This window comes from Triticum aestivum, chromosome 1B, assembly GCF_018294505.1.
Source record: "Triticum aestivum cultivar Chinese Spring chromosome 1B, IWGSC CS RefSeq v2.1, whole genome shotgun sequence".
Lineage (NCBI taxonomy): Eukaryota > Viridiplantae > Streptophyta > Magnoliopsida > Poales > Poaceae > Triticum > Triticum aestivum.
Genome location: NC_057795.1, coordinates 505,838,257 through 505,845,259, shown reverse-complemented (window position 1 = coordinate 505,845,259; position 7,003 = coordinate 505,838,257).

Sequence of the window (7,003 nt, the reverse complement as noted above, 5' to 3'; positions counted from 1 at the left end):
AAGTGGTTTTCAGCAAGGTAATGTCTGCAAGTGCTAAAATTATAATAGTGGAGTAGTTTGATAGCAAGATAATTTGTAACGAGCAAGTAACGATAATAGTAACAAAAGTGCAACAAGGTAGCCCAATCCTTTTGAGGCAAAGGACAGGCCAAAACGGTCTCTTGTGATAAGCAAAGTGTTCTTGAGGGTACATGGGAATTTCATCTAGTCAATTTCATCATGTTGGCTTAATGCATGTTCGCTACAGTGATAATTTGGTACACGGGAATGGTTTAGTTCAGGGGGCGATAACCGCCATGATCTCATGAGCAGAGGGTGTTATCTTGATATCCAGACCTCTGATGGTGTCTGCATTGTGTTCGGCAGCTGGGGGTGTGATCAGGTCTGTATTGCCTTCTCCACTGTCACCCTGCACCCTACGGATGGCTTAAAGAGCCTTTCCACAAAGGTGTTAGGTGGCACAGGGTCGTGCTTAGCACCCATATGAACGAGGATGTCGGCTGCCTGATTACTCTATCGAGCGATGTGATGAAACTCAAGTCCTTAGAACCGAGCTAATATTTTTAATATGGCGTTCTGATATGCCACCATTTTTTGGGTCCTTTGCATCAAACTCTCCATTGACCGTGGAAATTGCGAGGTTGGAATCACCGCGCACCTCTAGGCGTTGTATACCCATGGAGACGGCCATGCAAAGACCATGTAGCCGCGCCTCATATCCGGCTACATTGTTGGAGTCCGTATACATAATTTGTAGTACATAGAGGACTGTGTCCCTAGTAGGGGATGTTAGGATGACGCCAACCCCCAGTCCGGCCAGCATTTTAGAGTCGTCAAAGTACATAATCCAATTGGAGTATGAGCTATACTCTTTAGGGAGTTCGGCTTCCATCCATTCAGCGAGAAAGTCGACCAACACCTGGGATTTAATAGCCCAGCGTGGCTTGTATACGATTTTGAACGATAAAAGCTCGATGGCCCATTTGGCTATGCGGCCAGTGGCGTCCCTGTTATTGATAATGTCAGTGAGTGGTACTTCAGATGCCACTGTGATTGTACACTCTTGAAAGTAGTGTTGCAGTTTATGGGATGCCATGAAGACTGTGTAGGCTATCTTTGATAGTGGGGGTATTGATATTTGCAAGGTGTAAGGACCTCCGATACATAATAGACTGGTTTTTGGGTGGGGAATTTATGTCCCTCTTCCCCTCGTTCAGCGACGAGCACAACACTAACCACTTGGTTAGTTGACGAAATATATAATAGCATGGGTTGTCCAACACCTGGTGCAGCTAGGATTGGGTTGCTTGCAAGAAGGGTTTTAATTTCTTCGAGTCCGACTGTGGCAGCGTTCGTCCATTTGAAGTTGTCAGTGCGTTGTAATAGCTTGTAGAGTGGTAGCGCTTTTTCTCCCAATTTGGAGATAAAGCGGCTTAAGGCCACGATGCACCCAGCTAGTTTCTGGACTTGCTTTAGGTCTGTTCGTATGGCCAAATGTGACAACGCTCAGATCTTAGCTAGGTTTGCTTCAGTTCTTCTATGGGAAACAATGAACCCGAGAAATTTTCTGGCCGGAACTCCGAAGACACATTTTTTCGGATTAAGCCGTATGTCGTATGTTCGGAGGTTGTCAAAGGTGAGGTGAAGATAGTCCACCATTGTCTTGATGTATTTTGTCTTGATGACCACGTCGTCCATGTATGCTTTGACCATTTTGCCGATTTGTTTTTCCAAGAAAGTTTGAATCATACGCTGGTAGGTAGCCCCAGCGTTTTTGAGTCCAAAGGGCAATAGTGTTGAAGCAGAAGGGACCATAAGGGGTGATGAACGCGGCTGCAGCCTAGTCCGATTCCTTCACTTAATCTGATGGTATCTAGAATAGGCGTCGAGGAAACACAAAGAATCTATAAGTGCATCTAGTGCCCCTTAGTGATTTTGGTGTATTGAAGAATTATAGGTTAAGGGACTAATATGTTTGTGAGTGTACACAGGCTCTATAAGTCGATCAGGAGTTTGATATTTACAGTGAATGTCGACCCCTAAAAATGAATGTCTTCAGCTGAAGACTTTGGTTCTCCTGAAGACTTTGAAAGTGATTAAATTGGTGCGACCTTGAAGACTTGGATATTCGTGCGAGGATTATGAAGCGTGAAGACTTTTGTTTTCGTAGTTTCATTTTCTCTTTCTTGAGTCATAGGAAACACCATACTATTAAAGGGGGTCGAGGTAATACCAAGGGAACTGATTTCCACGTGATGCTCATCTCAAAATCCTACACCTACCCAATCCTTTCGAGTGAAGCCATTGGAAATCTCATATCAGTTCAGTCAATTTCTTCAGTGACAGAGACGAAGATCTTCCGGTCTCTGAGGAATTTGTTCTGACTGAGGATTTACGAATTCGCCAGTGTGGATTGCCTACACTGTGAGGAACATGATAGCACTGAGGAATTCGAACCTCAAAACCGATTGTTGCTGTGCTACGCACCAACTGTCCAAAAATATCCTACCACCTAACGGTCATATTCTTGAAGGGCATTTATGTCTTATCATGTCGGGCTGCTCCCTAGGCTATAAATAGTCGCCCCTTCAACCACTAGCTGGTTGGCTGCTCTGAGAGAAACTGACACTTGTCATTTGAGTGCATCCCATCCTCCGAGGACTTTGAGTGAAAATCATCAAGTGAGGAAAACCCAAATCCCAAAACCAAACCTACAAATCCAAAGTGATTGAGCATCACTGAAGAGATTGTTCCTGTGTGGAACCGACACTTGTTACCTTTGAGGACTATGTATCCTCCATACAGTTAGGCGTCATGGTCTGAGCATCCAAGAGGAATTGTGGATCGCCGAGTGACCAAGTCTGTGAAGGTTTGGAAGTCACCTGTAAAGACTTACCACGAGTGTTGGGCGAGGTCTGTGTGATCTTAGCTCAAGGATAATGTGGTGAGGACTGTGTGTCTGGGACTGTGTGTCCTCGAGTTTAAATACTCAGCCGCTCCAACCAGACGTACAACTATCACAGCAGTTGGAACTGGTCTACCAATTCATTATCTTCACCAAGCCTACTGGTTCTATTTCCTTAACCCTTTCATTTCCTCATTCATGTGTTGATGAACCTGATCATTACTGTTTGAAGACTTTGACTAAAGACTTTCTCTATTTCCTCAACCCTATTTCTTCAGTCACATTGTCTTCAGCCTGCTTATCATGTGTTTACGCTTTCTATACTCTGTGTTCGTCTTTCATCTCATCATGATGACTATGCTATTGCTCTATGATGCTTATACCTGAGTACTTATTCCGCTGCTAGTTGTTCGTGACTTATGAATTTCCTCACACTGAAATTCCTGACTGACGAATTTTTAAAAATCGCCTATTCACCCGCCTCTAGTCGACTTAACGCACTTTCAATTGGTATCAGAGCAAGGTACTACCTTGTTCTGTGTGATTTTGGTTTAACCACCTGGAGTTTTAGTTATGTCGACTGCAGGAATGAGGCATGTGTCTTGCCCCATCTTTGACGGTCATGAGTATCCCAAGTGGAAGGCCAGGATGAAGAAGCGACTCATGATGATGAACAGTGAACTGTGGACCGTCACTGAAATTGGTGTTACCAATTTATGCAAGATCGTGGAAGTTCATGATATTTGCAAGTACACTCTACTCAACCTCACGGCGAAGGATGTCATCTGCTCCTATCTGTCCCAAAATCAGTTCAGGAACATCATGCATCTCAACCATGCGAAGCTTATCTGGGACCGACTATCTGAAGTCTATGGAGGCCATCGTACTCATCATGATCCTTGGTTTGAGGATTTCAAGGAATCACTCAAGGAGATGACTTTCGCACCTGAATCATCATCCACTGCACCAAGCCTTATGGCAAAGGCTGCCAAGGTAACTGAATGCTACCTATCCAAATCTGATGATGAATCGGGTGATGAATTTGGACCCAGCTATGCCAAACTTGCTTCCCTTGCCACTAAACAACAAAGAGCTCTTGAAAAAGTTCAAATCATGCTTGATGAAAGCGATGATATGTTGGGTGAGGAATTGAATCGAACTAAGGCTTTGACTGATAGTTTTAAAAACTTCATTCTAAGTTTGACAACCTTCAAAATCATCATAACACTCTCTTAACTGATCATGAAAAGCTTTCTTATGAAATTCTTCAGAGAAAGCAAGATCTTGAGAAGTTAAAAGTGAGTTATGAAGATCTTCACAAGGAAAATGATTCATTGCTTGCTCAAAAGATCAGTTCCGCTCAGGAAGAATTTATTCCACCATGTCTAAAATGCATTGAGCGTGAATCTGCTAATTCATCACTTGAATGTTCAAATGCTTCTATTGTTGCAAATTCTTCAACTGTCTCTGTGGTCACAAATTCTTCATCTGAGGATACCACAAGTATCACTGACGATAATGTAGGGCTGAAGGAATTGTATGTGACAGGCATTTACAAAAGCCTCAAAGGGCATCAGACTCTATGTGATGTGCTCAAAAAGAAGATCTTGAACAGGAACCCTAGGAAAGAGGATATTGCCTTTGAGAGGAAACTCAATGCTGATGGGACCTACTGGAAACCTGAGCAGTATCCCAAAACATCATGGGTTGCTGCGAAAGGACCTCCTGTAGATCCATGCACCCTATCTAGTTTTACTTGTGATTCTTCATATTCCTCTGATGAGTCATTTGACTCCAACTATAAACTATTTAAGAATCAAAATGGTGAAGTATTTGCTCGATATGTTGGAACTAACTGCAGGAATGGTCCCCCTATGAAGAAAATCTAGGTTCCCAAAAGGTACCTTGAAAAGCTTCAACTGAATGTCATCCTGACACCACCCATGAAGAAAAGGAACCCCAGATCAAATTCTTCATATGAACCCATATGGATCAAATTCTTCACATGGATCAAAATCCTCATATGAACATCATCGTGCTAACACTTCTGTTTCGCAGGGAAAGTCTAAAGGCTATGAATATGTGCACTATTCTTCAAACCATTATGTTCATAAGTCCTCAAAGAATTTCTTTGCTTATGCATATGCTTATCCTAACCACTCTTCTGTGAAACAAAGTACACTGGCTTCAATGCCATCTTTTTCTTATGGAGCTCGCAGAATGATGAATTCTTTACCACCCCTCCGGATGTGGGTGGTGAAGAAAAAGAACTAATCACTTATGCAGGGTCAGGTCTCCAGACGAACTTAATCGTCTGAAGAATTTGCTGGAGACCTAAATATGCCTGAATGGACGCAAGCAAATCATGAAGAAATGAATCACTCATTTCTCACGTCCTCATATTACTATTGCTGTTGATGAAATTGATATCATATTCTTCACTGATGAAGTATATGGGTTCGTAAGTTACACTAATTCATCTGCAGGATGAACAACCTAAAGCTACTGAGTGGGTCCTCGACAGTGGATGCACAAACCACATGACCAGTGACAGGAACTTGTTGATGGACACTGATTTGTCACCATCTCATCTGAAGCATACCACCTACACTGACAGAGGCAAAATCAAGGTATTGGGTCTAGGTAATGTTACGATCTCAAAGGATAGACACATGGACAAAGTCATGCTTGTCGAGTCCTTAGGATTCAACCTCATGTCTGTCTCAATGCTTTGTGATCTTGATATGGTTGTCGTCTTTGGAAAATATCGTTGCATTGTGCCAATGGAATCTGACAATTCCAAAGTCTTTGAAGGCTTTAGGAAAGGAGACTTGTATATTGTTGATTTCTCTGCAGGACCATAGCCTGCCATATGTCTACTTGCAAAAGCTTCAGAATGCTGGCTATGGCATCGACGACTCGGTCATGTCGGGATGAGGAACTTGCATACACTCGTGAAGAAGAAGCATGTCATTGGCATCGACGGTGTCAAATTCCTCAAAGATCATCTTTGTGGGGCTTGTGAGGCTGGAAAGATCACCAGACCCAAGCATCCCTCGAAGACTATCATGACCACGTCTCGTCCCTTTGAATTACTTCGTATGGATCTCTTTGCCCCTACTCATTATGCCATGTTTTCTAGTTTTGCATCATTATTTTGTCATAGTTGATGACTATTCTCGTTACATATGGGTGCATATCATCACTTACAAAAATGAAGTGCGGGAAGTCTTCACACGATTTTCCTCAAGAGCTTCTACTAACTTCGGAGTGAAGATCAAGCATATCACGAGTGATAATGGAACTGAGCTCAAGAACACTGGTCTCGATGAATATCTTGATATACTTGGTATTACTCACGAGTTGTCTGCTCCCCCTTAGCAGAATGGCATCATGGAGCGCAAGAACAAAACTCTTGTTGAGATGGCTCGCACCATGTTTGATGAATACAAGACACCTCAGCGCTTTTGGCCTGAAGCCATTGCTACTGCGTGCCACATCATCAACAGGGTATATCTTCACAAATTGTTCAAAAAGACCTCATATGAACTCCTCACTGACAAGAAACCCAATGTGAGTTATTTCAAAGTCTTTGGTGCCAAATGATGGATTAGAGATCCTCACCATCACTCATAATTTGCACCGAAAGCACATGAGGGTTTTATGCTTGGTTACGGAAAGGACTCGCACCCCTAAAAAGTCTTCAACCTCAATCATCACAAGATTGTTGAAACTGTAGATGTGCGGTTTGATGAAACTAATGGCTTGCAAAGAGAGCACCTTCCTCTTGTGCTAGATGAAATGTCACCTGAGGAATCCATCAAGTTCAAAGCTACTAAGGATATCATCCCTACCGAATAATTTGCTGAAGAAGTCATTTCGGATCATGAATAAAATCACACTGGTGCTACTGAAGAAACTGGCTCTGAAGAAATTGTGGGGCCTAAGCAAAGTCGTCAACCCACACATCCCCGCGGTGCAAATGAAGTGCAGATCGAGAAGATCATAGATGACATCAATGCACCGGGTCCTCTCACGCGCTCAAAAGCTTCACATTTATCTAACTTTTGTGGGCATTTTGCGTTTGTCTTTATCACA